The sequence below is a fragment of the Canis lupus genome, chromosome 4 (assembly GCF_003254725.2).
Source record: "Canis lupus dingo isolate Sandy chromosome 4, ASM325472v2, whole genome shotgun sequence".
Lineage (NCBI taxonomy): Eukaryota > Metazoa > Chordata > Mammalia > Carnivora > Canidae > Canis > Canis lupus.
Window position 1 is genome coordinate 49,979,816 of NC_064246.1, and position 15,045 is coordinate 49,994,860.

General features: G+C 34.3%; 1 protein-coding gene across 6 annotated transcripts in view; it reads left to right on the forward strand.

Moving 5' to 3' along the window:
- The window catches only part of GABRB2 (gamma-aminobutyric acid type A receptor subunit beta2), a 251,373-nt gene that overhangs the window by 215,709 nt on the left and 20,619 nt on the right, over nt 1-15,045 (forward strand). The window lies entirely within an intron of this gene.

The following is a 15,045-nucleotide window of genomic DNA, read 5'->3' on the forward strand; positions in this document are numbered from 1 at the left end:
GCTCTTGACTTAACTGAATTCCAAAGAAAACATTTTTTTGTCTAATACTTACAGTTTAGTTTCTGAATCCTTATGTGTTTGCAATTCTTAATTGGCAAATCTTCCATATCTCCCTCCACATTGGAGAAGAAGGAGAATTTTCACCATTCTACCTTATCATCCACTACTTATCCAACTACATATTTTTAAATTTTCTATTTCTTGGTGAGGCAGTGAATGATAGTGAATGCTTGTGAATCTTTTCTATGAGGACTTGATGCTTGATAAACTATTATTGAATCTTCTGAGTATCATTTTCCTCCCTAATGTTACTGTTCTGACTCAAGGTTCCTCAATTCCAAACTTTTATTGCCTATGGGGTGGGAGAAAGGTATGGTTTATCTATTAAATTGCTACTCTGTTTTGGTGTTTTAACCTGCCTTATAACTTTATTACTTGGCTATGGTGTGCATAGTAACAAAGTCTGATAAATTGTATTAGGTAGATCCCAGGAGAAGAGATGTTTGAAATTTTAGCATCACTAGTTTAGCCCTATCCCCTAAACACCCAGCCCCTACCATGTCTGTTCTCTTAGGCTATCTCATTTGTGCTGTTGCTGCTGTTCTTAAGTCTAGCTATCTTGTTGAAATTGAAGTACAGCTATTTGGTTGGGCAGTATTCTGGGTAGAATGCTAATCGTTTAGAAGAAAACACGTTTGACAGTTGGAATTTGGGTTTGTGATAACACCGATTGAAGAATATTTTTCAAAACCAAAACCAAAGTATACTGCATGATTGTTCCAGTGACTGGGTAAAGTTATATGAAAATTCAGGAAAATCTCCAGATTGTGAGAATATTTCAAAGGAAATTCACCTCTTTGGTGCATTAAATTTTTCAACTGATGGCTTCAAAAAGTTAATGATACTCTCTGATATCATGATTTAGATCCTCATTTGTTAAGAACTCTTACCCTATTTCATAAAACATTATGTTAAAGAGAATGTCCAATGATTTACATTGAAATATGAATCTTAATGTTATCTTCTTTTATGCTTTTTTGTTGTTGTTGTTGGGTATGTCTTTATTCTGTCTTTTGAGTTCTCTTTTAAGTTCAAATTTAGTGTATGAAATAAGGACTTACTCAAAAGTTTGAAAAGTGAGCTAGCTATTAAATATGCCTGTAAAAACATCAAGATGCATGTGAAAATCCTCAGAGGCAGTAAGGTCCACTGGAAAAATGGTGACTTTTAGAATCAAACTGAACTGGGTTTACATTCAGGCATGGTCTTTTATGAGCTATGTGGCATTAGATGTGTTTTTAACCTTTCCACCCTTCAGATTCCTCAACTAGAAACTAAAAATACTAATTTCTGCCTCCTGGAGCTGCTGAGGGTATTAAATGAGATAATTATTTTAAGGGTCTTATGTAGTTCCAGAGAGAGAGCACTTGATAAATAGCTACTATTTTTCTGGAGATGGTAGAAGACAGTGTGTATCTTTCTCATTTTTTCTTAGTTCTATAACTATTTTTCTAATTATAAAACCAATTCATGATTTTTTAATGTATAAAAGGCAATGAAAACTTTCTGTACCTCCACACCCAGGTGTAATCATTGTCAAAATGCCTTTTATTCATAGGTAGTGACATACCCCTATTTAAAGACTCTGCTCTGCTATTGTGTATACTGCTATTTTCCACTTGCTTTTTTGTATCTTCAAGTATAATATATACCATTTTAATAGCTATAAGATATTTTATTAGTATATGTACCATAATTTATGTAATGAGCACCTATTGTTAGATATTTTCATTGTTTCCAAGTGGTTTTCCATTATAAACAATTCTAAGCACTCCATTGCTGACATATTTGCACACCATTAATTCTTGATATATTGCTTAAAATGGATTTCTAGGTAAAAATAGTACGTGTCTTTAAAATGGTGATACAGATTGCCACGTTGTTCTCTAGTAAAGTTCTACTATAGTTTACATACCTACCAGCACCATATGAGAGCATGGCAGTACACAGACACACACACACACACACACACACACAAACACACACAGTTTCACTCAGTCCCTAAAATGACAGAGAGACAGAAAACTGATGCCTGTGTCCAATTGGAAAAGTGTTAGTGAGGGTAGAAGAATCTAAAACCTATATCTTCTCCATTCAAAAGCCATAGAAAGTGAAACAGCAATAGAAAAACAAAAGAAAAACAATTAACACTCAACTCAAACTGAAGTTCTACAGAGAGACAGAGAGGCATAAGCAGGGCCAGTATTCATGCAAGCAGAACCCAGCCAAATCCATGCAAGCTATATTTGAGCAAATGGGGAGACACGTTAGATGCATCTAAGCACAGAAACAGCATGGTAGCTCTGCAAGAGAACTATAAATGACCGTGTCTCTGTCTTTCTTCTTGGGTAGAGAGAGAAAGTAACTCAGGATGCTGAAGACTGAGAATAACTCTTATTGGAAAAAATATATTTCAGGATAAATTAAAATTTCCCTCACCAAAAATTGAAAGATAATATGAAACAAAAGATCAAGGATGGGATGACAAACAAGGAGCTAGAAGGTGATTAAGAAGGCAAAAATGAAGACAATACAATCTTTTAGGTACTAGTAACTGAATCTAAAACAGTAAGAAAGAGAGTAAGTGTGGCAAAAAACCAAGGCAGTAACATAGAATTCAGATTGTAAAAAATCATGCCAAATGGAGAGAAGTGCAGGGAGAAAAATCACTTATAAAAAACCAGAATAAATATGTAAAACAGGTACAGCAGACTAAACATCATTAAATGATGGAATGGAATAGAAAAAATCTGATGTCAATGATTATAATAATGAATACTTACTGAATGTTTTTTTTTTGTTTTTAGATACTTCATATATATTATGCCATGACATAGTCCTTGTATTATCCTTTGTTGTAATAATTATAATTTTACCGATGATGAACTGAGACCCAGAGAGTGTAATTAACTTGCTTAAGGATAGACAACTAAGAAATAGTTGAACAGAAAATATGACTAGAGGCTACACTCTTAACTAATATGCTAGACATTATATATTTATACATACCTGTGATGAAATTAATCAGTAAGCCAAAAGGATATACTGGGTTCCAAGGTAAAAATTATATAATCTCATTACCCCCTTATTATATCCTTCTGACATTACTAAACTTCCAGGCAGAAATGGTGAATGATCTACAAGGAAGGAAAAAAAAGTTAGGTCTCCATAGCAGTATTAAATTTTATAAAATAATGGAAAATGCTACAGGGCTCTGAGGGGGGAAAAATGTGACCTAAGAATATTATTGATAAATAAAGGCAAAAGAAAATAAGCCATCCTCAGTATCCAAGGTCTTAGTGAATAGAGCATCCACAAAACCTTATTTTAAAAGAAAAGCTTCATAAAAATTCTAGCCCCAATTAAAGGTAGTCAAAGTAAGGAACTTTAGAATAGGAAAAGCTAGTACGCTAACATTCAGAAATAAAGACAGCTATACAGCTCTAGAAATTAAAGTTACGGAATAAAACATAAGTCAATTTATTTTTATTTTTTTAAGATTTTATTTATTTATCTGTAAGAGACACACAGAGAAAGGCAGAGACATAGGCAGAGGGAAAAGCAGGTTCCATGCAGGGAGCAGATGTGGGACTCATCCCAGATCCCGGGATCATGCTCAGAGCCAAAGGCAGACGCTCAGCCACTGAGCCACCCAGATGTCCCAAGTCAATGTATTTTTTAAAATGAAGTACTAAATAATATATAAAAAGAATAAATCAGGATGTATGTTGTTGAAGAGGAAGAAAGTGTTTGTTTCCTAATTCATAACAAGAACTTGACATTTACTCTTTATCTTTAGAGTTTATGAATCAAGAAGTTGAAGATTAAGGATATGTTTAAAATTAACATAGATTAGTACAACTGTGTTTCTTGAAGGGTTATACCATAGACTGCCTACGTAGGGTCATCTAGGGTGCTCACTTAAAAAGTATATTCCATCTGAGACATTGTCAATCAAAATCTTTAGTGGGACAGCAGAGGAATCTGCATTTTATCTCCCAGATCTTTGTTGTATCTACTGAAGCATGGAAGTTTGAGGATCAGGATCCTTATAATGAACTGACATCTCATTGTATAAAAACCTTAGGTAATAAGAAGGAAATAAAGTAAACAAAGATCCAGATAAAGCAGCTAAAGCTAGATATCAGAAATAAGGATAAGGGCAATTTAAAGCAAATTTAGAGCATAAATTTAGATGATAGAAGTAAGACCAATCTTGTCCTAACTGCTATAACTAGAGCACCTTTTCAACTTGCCTGTCAAAAGAATAAGATTCTAAGATTAAATCAAGCAACTAAACTCAACAAAATACTATATATTAGAGGCACCTGTAAAGTAAAGGTATTGAGAAATATTCTATGTAAAGTCACAGGCAAAAACAAATGAAGCAAATACAAGTCTGAGGATAACTGAGGACTGGATATTATTACTTTTCAGTATATTAATATTATGACTATTATTACATTATAAGGATGAATTGAAGGTAAAAAAAAAATCATGAGAGATATTTTATAATAATTGCAATCCAAAATGAATGTGTTATCATTGATTAATAATTTATATGTAATTCATAAAGTTAAACCTGAAATAACATCCAAATAAAATGATAGGAAACAAAAAGATAAAATGACAAAAACATTACCTGAGTAATGTATTTAATAAAGTTTATTAGTTGTATAACCTCATTTTTACACAATTTATGTGTCAAAGATACAATAAAAATTAATTTGAAGAACACCTAGAAAATAATGGCAATTTAAAATACTATGTAATTAATCCCAAGGGATGTGGTTAAAATAATAGTTGGAAAGCTATAGCTTTCTAGCAAGTAGTTTTTTTTTTTTTTCTAGCAAGTAGTTTTAAGAAGTGATTTAAACGTACAATTCAAGAAGTTAAAGGATCAGCAATATATCTAAAAGAAGCAGGAGGAAGTAATTAATAAAGATCAATTATAAATTAACAAAATAGAAAGTCAAAATAATGTACAAATAAATCAATTTTTTAATATTTGTATTTATTTACTCATGAGCGACAGAGAGAGAGAGAGAGAGAGAGAGAGGCAGAGACATAGGTAGAGGGAGAAGCAGGCTCCACGCAGGGAGCCTGATGTGGACCTCGATCCCAGGTCTTCAGGATCACGCCCTGGGCTGAAGGCGGTCTAAACCACTGATCCATCTGGGCTGTCCATAAATCAATTTTTTAAGATACAAGTGAAATAGAAAACTAATTGATCAAGGAAAAGAGGGAAAGCTTATTAAAGAAGGAAAGAGGGAGGGAAAGTAGAAATTTTTTTAAAAACACAATTGTTTTTCTAAAAGGTGAAATTAAAATAAAATTATGCAAGGATCTCAGAAAATGTGGATAAAATACATGTCATTCTTAGAAAATATGAATTAGCAAAACTGACCCTAGCAGAAAGAGAAAACAAAAACAGAGCAATTACCAAAAATAAAACTAAGAAAACTGACAAAACATTGCAACCCCACTCCAGCCTAGAAGGCTTCAACAGTATATCTTATCAAACATTATAAGCAAATACTTCCATATCTGAAAAAACAAAAATTAATGAAAAAAAAAACTATGGATCCACTTCATTAATGAGTATTTCAGTGAAGAAAAAGAAACTTTAAATATCAAGTTTAATCCAGAGAATATTAAAAGCAAACTACAACATAACCACACGCTGTCATTTCCTTTTTTTTTTTTTTTTTTTTTATTTTTTTTTTTTTATTTATTTATTTTTTTTATGATAGTCACACAGAGAGAGAGAGAGGCAGAGACACAGGCAGAGGGAGAAGCAGGCTCCATGCACCGGGAGCCCGATGTGGGATTCGATCCCGGGTCTCCAGGATCGCACCCTGGGCCAAAGGCAGGCGCTAAACCGCTGCGCCACCCAGGGATCCCCACGCTGTCATTTCTAAACAAAATTATAATATTATGTACCACAGTAATACATTGAAAAGGTGAAAATTTTTGCATCCTTTCAATAGATTACTAAGAGATATACAAAGGTATCTATTGAATTCAGCATTCATTTTTGGTTATAAATTTAAAATCCCTTAGGAAATTGGGAAATGATAGATATTTCCTGCTGTTTATTTACTTCTCTTCATTTAACCAAAAGCTCTCTCTCTCTGACATTTTGTTTTAGGGTGGAAAAGTAAAGACAGGAACAAGAAATGGATACTTAGCATCACACTATTATTTGTTTTTGTAAAAATGATTAGCCAATGAAGTTACATGAGAGAAAATATGAAATGTTAGAAAAGGAAAGAAAAGTATTTCACTCTTATGAAAAAAAAATTCTGGGAGAAACATGTAAAAACCATATGAAAAAGGAGAAAGGGAAGTTTCCATAGCTTTTCTATATACAGAAAAATTATAAAAAATATATTGGAAGGAAAGAAAAAAGCCCTTTTACGAATAAAATGTTTTTGATGAAAGAAAACTTTGTTTAAAAAACTTATTTTTTTAAAAAAAAGGTAATATTTTAAGAAATCGATTTTTTTTCTAAATTATTCTGAGTTTAGTGTAATCTCATTGGATGACCAGTGGCTTCCTTTGGAGTTTTGATTCTTTACTGGCTTGTTTTAGAAATTTGACACAATAATTCTAAAGATTTGGGGGAGAAAAATATATGTGAAGAATCAGGAAAATGAAAAAAAATAAGAAATGAATAGCTCTACCAGAAGTTTAAATGAATTGTAAAACCAAAGTGATTAATGCAGTATAGCACTGAGTCAGTGCTATCTAAATAAAGAGCATGGAAATTGACTTTAGGAGCATAAGAAAATTAAATTATTAATGAAAGTATCATTTCATATCATTGGGAACATGTGATTTATTTAATAAACAGTAGCAAGTAATTGGATGACCATTTGGGAATATTTAAATGTAATACCATACACTTAACCCACCCCTTCCTGCGGATTAAATTCTAGATAAATCAAAAGGCTCAATATTTTTTGAAGAGGAAAAGATACATAAAGAGCAGAAAATCATGCATATATATATACATATATTTTAATAAACATGAATTAGGTAAAACAAGATAAGAAATCTAGAATCCAAAAAAGAATAATATATTTGAGCTTGTAAACATGTTTAATTTCTGTATTTTTGTTTTTCTTTTGCCATTCTTATCAAATCTTTTCTTTCCAAAGGAACACAATTTTTTGTCCTCTTTCTAATTACTAATTGTTTTTTAAAGCACATGGTTATTTTCACTTAATAATCCCACTTTTGAATCCCACTTTTTGAAAGGAAAAACAATCCCAATGTTTTATAATAATTTTTGTTAAGATATTTTTTTGTTTGTTTGAGAGAGAGGGCACAAGAGCAGGAGGGAGGAGCAGAGAGACAAGCAGACTCCTTGCTGAGCAGGGGGCTTGAAGCAGGGCTCCAACCCAGGACCCCAGGATCATGACCTGAAGCAAAGGCAAAGGTTTAACTGACTGAGCCACCCAGAAGTCCCTATGATCATTGTTTCATACATCCATTACAGTTATCTGTACCTTTATATGAGCAGATTCTCTTTCTCATTTTCCCTTCAACAGTATTGATTATTGATTATTCTTCACAATTTATTATGGGTATTTTCTTATTTTAATTTGTATTTTTCATATTTCTTAAGCAACTTAATAACTTTTCACATATTTACGTGGTGTTGGAATCAGCTTTCCTTTGAATTGCCTATTACTATGCTTTTTTTAAAAAACGATTTTATTTAAGAGAGAGAGAACATGGGGGAGGGGCAGAGGGACAAGGAGACTCCCGACTGAGCAGGGAATCCAAAATGGGGCTCCATCCTAGGACCCTGAGATCATGACTTGAGCCTAAGGCAGAGGCTTAACTGACCAACCTACCCAAGAGCCCCTTGCCTATGGTTATACTTATCCACTACTCTATTTTCAGTTTCAAGAGTTCTAAATATAATAAATATGCTAACCATTTATTAATATGTACATTGCAGATATTTTCCCTAAGCTTTCACTCATTCTATAACAAGTTTTCAATTTTTATATTGTCTAATTAATTATACTTTATAATTTCTGGGTTTGCTGGAATGGATAAAAATTCCTCTTGAAACTCTAGGTTAGATCCAATGAATTTTCCTGAAAGTTTTTTTTTTCATTTTCATACTTAGTTCATTGTTTCATGTTTTACATTTAATCTGTCTTGAATAATATATTATTGTTAGTGAAAGATAATGGTCAACTTTATTTTTCCAGGGATAAAACCAAAAGCACAAGTATTATTGCATTATTACATTTTTAAAAATCCATTTTCCCGGTGGTTACATTTGGAGAGTGGGATGGGATTAGAGAACACTTCCATTTTTCATTTTATGTCTTTCTGTAGTGTTTGAACTGTTACGATGAATGTATATTACTTTTAAATTTTAAGACAGTGTGTGTGTATATGTTCATATTCCCACTTGATTTGCCAATATGATCCTATGATCCGTTTATTACATTCTCTCTTTCTTACACACACAAACATACACATTAACTCACCATACCTACCACATTCATACAGACACAAACCACACACAGTTAAAATTCCTCCTCTTGCCAATAATTCATATATCACTTAACCAGAATAAACCAATTACATATAAATAGTACATACACATTTCTAAAAATTATTGCTTATATTCTATTCTAATAATTATTGTTGTCAGAAAGAAAAAGAAGGAAGGAAAGATGGAAGGAAGGAACTAGGGAGAGGGAAGGAAGAAGAGAGAAAGAGAGAGAATGGTCTGTGCTGAACAGTAACTGGTGTGCCTCAGGAGCAGTCAAGCCCATACTGTCCAACGTTCTTGTCGGTGTTGTCACCAGTGATACAGTTAGGCAGAGATCTTTGTCTCTTTTTTTCAAGCTTAGACATACCTATAGCAACACTGCCCGTGGATCCCTGCAGATATAGTTACCCAGGAAAAAATTAATCTTCTGAACTCATTACAGTAAGCTGAAATTCAAGAGACTCAAAATTTAAGTTTTAATTCTGACACTTAAGCCATACTTGTAATATCCAAGAAGTCAACCTGTCCTGCAAAATAAGATGTGATCTTATCCATCTTAAAAATCATGTAGTTCTAGAATGTTAACTGTGCCTTCTTGCCTAAAATTCATTAGTCCCATAGCTTCCTGTTTTTTCCATAGCTTCCTTTTGATTAAACCTCCTATCACTTATTTCTGCAAGCAATAGCTTATTAATTTAAAATTTATAAACATTTCAGTACAGAGTTTATATCATACGCTGTGGTTAAAAACCATTTTATTTAATAACTTTCCTTTTGGAAAATTGTGGAAAAATGTCTATAGAGATAAATATTATAAAACAATTTCCTGGGTTAGGAACAACTAAAAGTACTATGAATCCAACTGCTATTCTAAAATTAACTCATTTAAATGAGATATAATTCTTATATTGGATAAATTAGAATGTAAGTTAAATAGTAAGCTATAAACAAGATGGTATGTAGCCAAGCATGCAGGTCCCTTAGATTATAATCATATTGTGCCCTGGTATAATATTTATACTTTTTCAGTGTGCTTCCTCTGATAGCTCATTTAATTACCTCAAAAATAACCAGATACATAGAGGGTAAATGTAATTCCCATTTTTATAAATAAGTAAATTGAACAGACACCTAGGCATGCACTGATAAAACACATTTCCAGGACCAAAGCCCTTGAATCTTACTGCCATAGCCTTGCCCATTGCATGGTCAGTTTCTCTGTTGAATCCCTTCTTAATCAGAGAACCTGGTTATCTCCTGTCCTACAAGGAGGCCAACATTTACCAAATATGACTCATTTCCTTTCAGTTAGGTTTTTTCCTAGAGTGAGAATCACAACCAAGAAGTTAATTTTAGAAAACATATTTGTTTAGTCAGAGGGCCCATGTTGCCAGTAAACAAAATTTAACAAACAACAGAAAAAGTATATATGTAACACTTTGTGGTTTTTCAAAGTAGTAGCAATACTTTGCCTCTTCAGGTGCTCCATTCCATTCTAGACTTTGAAATATAATACCCCTAATATACCACTACCATGTTGTTAGATCAGTACTGGATGTCAAGCACACCTTGTGGATTATTAACATAGTCTTTAAGCAAAGACATGCAATAGCTTTCAATTTTAAGACAAAGCTTCACTTTTGAAAAGGTCCTGAAATTTAGTATGATACTTACCTGAAGGTAGTACCTTGCTTATCATAAACATTTAATTTCTTTCCTTTTCTCCTTTATAAAAACCTGCCAGTAAATTAATGGTGTATTTTGCAGTTTTTAAAATCGCAGAATTTAGGAAATGTAGTAATAGTCATAGTGTGAATACAGTTATTACTGAGAAAACTCTGGAAACATTATGAACTGTTGAAAAATAGAAAGCTGTGTGTTCCATGGGTAGCATGGGGAATTGAGGACTAGCATTAAATTTTTATTAACCATCCTTCTATTAATATTAAATTGTTTAAAAAAAAACAATATAAGTAAAGTACCTCCAGCAAGTCCTATGTTCCTAAAGAAATTAGGAATTTTTTATGGCCTCTGCTGAGAAGAGGTTTACAGAATTGCTTGATGCTTGTTTAATTTTGGCAAAGAGCACCAAGGGAGACATTAAAAAAAAAAAAATGGAACCTGACATAATTTTGAAATCTCTCTCAGCAATAAATCAGCTGTCTCTTGGCCTCTCAATAGTACTACTAGCCTAGCCTCTGCTGCAGAAAATTTCTGGAAGCTGGGCCAGTTTCAAAGATACCATCTGAGTTTCTTCCACTGAGTCCCAGATACTGCTATGACTCCCTACAGCAGGGTAAGCATCTCTGAATCCTGGAGTACAAGCCTGCTAATCCAGGTGCCACCCTGAAATGCACTGCAATAAGGGTCCTCAGCAGTGAATACTGTTTTCTAGAGCAGTTCACATTTCCTCACCCTGGTGAGGGTTATTGACTTCAGCAGTTGAGAACGTTGGTCCCCTGACGCTGACAACATGGGCCACCTTTCTGTGAGAGTCTTTCAGATACATATTGCTCCCATCACCGCAGCCAGCTGCAGCATAGCCTTAAACTTTTCTCACAAGGGACACGGATTTAGAAGGAATGTCACAAATGTGTTGATCATTCAGCAAGTTTATCAAATTACTGCTCTTGGAGAGTACCACACCTGTTAAGAACACAGGCATACCCTGATCCATCAAACCTACTCAATTTTGAACTTGAAACATCCTGAGTTTAAGCCCCATAATTCTCACTTATTAGATAATGTCAGCCTGAGAAAGCTCTCTGAGCCTCAGTTTCCTCATTTGTAAAATAGAGCTGACTGTTCTATCCTCAAAAGATAATTTTAAGAATTGCAGGAGGAAATATGAGGAAGTACACGGAGAGTAAGCATTTGTTAAGGGCTAACCTCAAAGTTGATGTCTACCGGGAAGAGGATTGCAAAGGCAGAACTCTGACTTTTCCCATGTCTCAAGATTTGTTTCTAAATTCAGAAGCACTGCCCCTGTCAGTCTGATGGAAGAGTGTGCTGCCCTATTATATTCTTTTAAATTAGGATGCATAATACACAGTACATACACATGATACATGCTGGGTTTCATGCTACTGAGATGTATTTATTTTTTTAAAGATTTTATTTATTTATTCATGAGAGACACAGATCGAGAGGCAGAGACACAGGCAGAGGGAGAAGCAGGCTCCATACAGAGAGCCCAATGTGGGACTCGATCCCAGGTCTCCAGGAGCAAGTGCTGAGTCAAAGGCAGACGCTCAACCGCTGAGCCACCCAGGCGTCCCGAGATGTTAACTTTAAATGCATGTTCTAGAAAAGCTTCACAGAGTAAAAGGCACATTCCATCTCAGGGGGAAAAAAAAAGCAAGGAGCTGTTCTGCCCTGCCAGGATATACATGGCTATGACAGAAAAACAGTTTTAACCCTTGAAAAAACATTAAATGATCTTATTATTTTATAAATGAAGAAACTGATACCCAGAGAGGTAGAGTGACTAGCCCACCGGCACACACCAATTAAATAACAAAGACTCCCGTTCTGTGGCATTACCTGACCATTGTGCAGCACTGCCTTTCACTCCTTGACTTGACAATACACAATAATTTGATCTGCCTCCTTCTTCGATACCTTGCAATTTTCAACAAAGTACTCTGACAAATACTAATAAACAGGAAACCATTCTGCATTGAAAATTGTTCCATCCCTGCTCCTACCTAGTCTGTAATATTGAGCAAAACACTCCTAAACTACTACTAATATATCTAAAAAACTAACATTTACCAAGAGTTTACAAATGCTTAATTTGAATTTTTTACCATCCACTGCCCCGTAGTAGCCTTTTGTGGGGGATTATCCTCAGACCACAACATCAGAATCACCCATACTTTAAGAAATGCAGAACCCCAGTCCATTCCTGGATTTACTGATACTGAATCAGAATTTCTGATGACCCAAGAATTTAAATTTTAGCACGTTATCCAAATGATTCTGATGCTCGTGAAAGTTTGAAACTTGTTGAGTTACTAAATGCTCTTACAGTTCTCTAAAATTCTACCAATGACAAAACTGAGGTCCAGAGAGAAATAACATATTCAGTCACACAGCTAGTGACTTGCAAACCTGGGATTTGAATCCAGGTCTGTTATTATTATTGTTGTTGCTGTTGTTGCTATTATTTGAGGGTTTTCAATATCTGACAGAGTCTAGCTTATATTTTATTCTTTAGCGAAACATCAGCTTAAATTTGATGTTCTTTCCTATTTCCCTTAATTCATAATTTTCTTCATTTCTTAACAACCTATAGCCTGTGTTTTATAAAGTTTAATAATTTACTGTCTACAATCATCTTCAGATCTCAGAGCCAAGAGTCATTTGGTGTTAAAATGGAACAGAGAGACATTTAATAAGGCTTTGTCAGATAATAGCAGTCCCCCATCAAGGGTTGGGTTGTGAGATTGAATGGTGCATTTGGCAAATTCTCCCTGGAGTAATTCATCGTGTAATTGGCTAAATGTACAGAAGCTATCAGCAACCAGCTGTACAGGGAGCACTGGTTGAAGTAGATTTAATCTCCCTCTCCAGATCACTCTTCCCCTGGGATTTAGTCAGTGCCTTGATTGTGATTAATTCAGCCTTCTGAAAAGGGAGCACAAAAAATTACCAGTGAACTCCTCTACCCTTTACCATATAGACATCGAAGACCTGGTTTAGCAGACTTGAGAGCTACCCAAGGTCCTTAAAAAAAATTCCTTTTTAAAAAAATCCTACAGTCATTGATTTTGAGAACTTTAAGAGATCTGAGAGATGATCTAAACCAGTGCTTCTCAATCTTTAATGTGCCTAAAAGTTATCTACATATCTTGCTGAAGTGCAGATTCTTATTCTGTAGGTCTAGGATGAGGCTTGAGATTCTGCACTTCTAACAAACTTCTTGGAGATGCCAAAGTTATTGATCTCTAGACCACACTCAATAGCAAGGAGCTAGCCCAGGAAATATAAATTAGTCCCAACCCTGAAGGATTAGTGGCTGCTGCCTTGGGAACTAGACTGATGGTTCTGTTGACTCTGGGACCAGCTGGTCCATTTGCATGGTTTGTGCCTCCCTCACACTTCGGGATAGGAAACTTCACCTCAAAATAATTTTTTGTTGTTTTTAATTAACACTTCCTTTTACTTGTAGTTGCATTTTTTAGTTCCTTTAAAAAAAAATTGAGGTACAACTGACCTAACATTATAATAGTTTAAGGTATATAACAGAATGATTATTATTTGTATATATTGCAAAATGATTGTCAATGATAAGTCCAGTTAACATCCATCATCATATATACTTAAATTTTTTTTCTTGTGAGGTCTCATTTTTATATGCAGACACTGAAACCCAGAAATGTTAGGAACTTCCTCAGGATCATATAACCTAGTTAATGGTAGAGCTGGGACTAACTAAAGCTAGAATCTATACCTAGATTTCTCTTTCTGAGTTGCACAATTTAATCACAGATTGCATACGAGGCTGTTTTAAAATATCTTTCCTCAGTTCTATCATTGGCAGAGCAAGCTAGAGTGCAATTTGTATTAAAGAAGCCAAGACACTGAGCCGAACTCAGCCTCTGAAAAGTTCTGCAACTTTGGGAAAAGAATTTCTCTGTATCTTACTTTTGTTAATCTGTGAGATGATAAGGCCTTGCCTGGCCTTTCAAAATTATTTTGACATTGTAGAAGGCAATGATAGAGAAAACATGAAGCCATTTGATAAAACATAAGTAACTTAAGTAAATGGAGGGCATTTTTATTAAATTAATGTAGGATAACATTAAACTATTCTTACAGGATTATTGATTTTGGAAAAATGTCTCTATATATTTTATATGGATATAAACATATATCTTATGTATATACATATATATGAATATTACATGACCTTACCTTTATCCTAGGTTGAATTTTATCTGAAATTATTGAAATTACTATTTTGAATTTTGTTAATAATACCTTTTTTATTTTCTACCCACCTTTAATGTATTTGGTCCACACAAAGCATGCACAGAGGTATGGGGTGAGAGAAAGAGAGAGAGAGAGAGAGGGACAGTAAAAGAGAGAGAGAGAGAGAGCAAGAGCAAGAGAGATCAACCCAGCCATCCAAAATCTTGTCAGTGATCTCTTGTTCTGGGCTGCCAGTAGGAAAAGGCTCCATGTTTCTTCATTCATATCCAGAAGGAAAGATAGGGACTTTTTTTTAACCCAAAAGCTTCCAACAAACCTTTCTTTCTTTCAATGATTCCGTTGATTTATGCCTTCCCTTTCCTGAACCAACCCTGGCAAGGGGAGAGGGAATTCCAAGTCTGGTTTACAGCAGTCAGGCCCACATCTGCAACAGAGGATCAGTCTCTCCAATTGTTACAATGGGTGGAATAGATACAACCACAGCCCACTGCAGGTGCTAATGGTGAAATATAAAGAATTAGTTT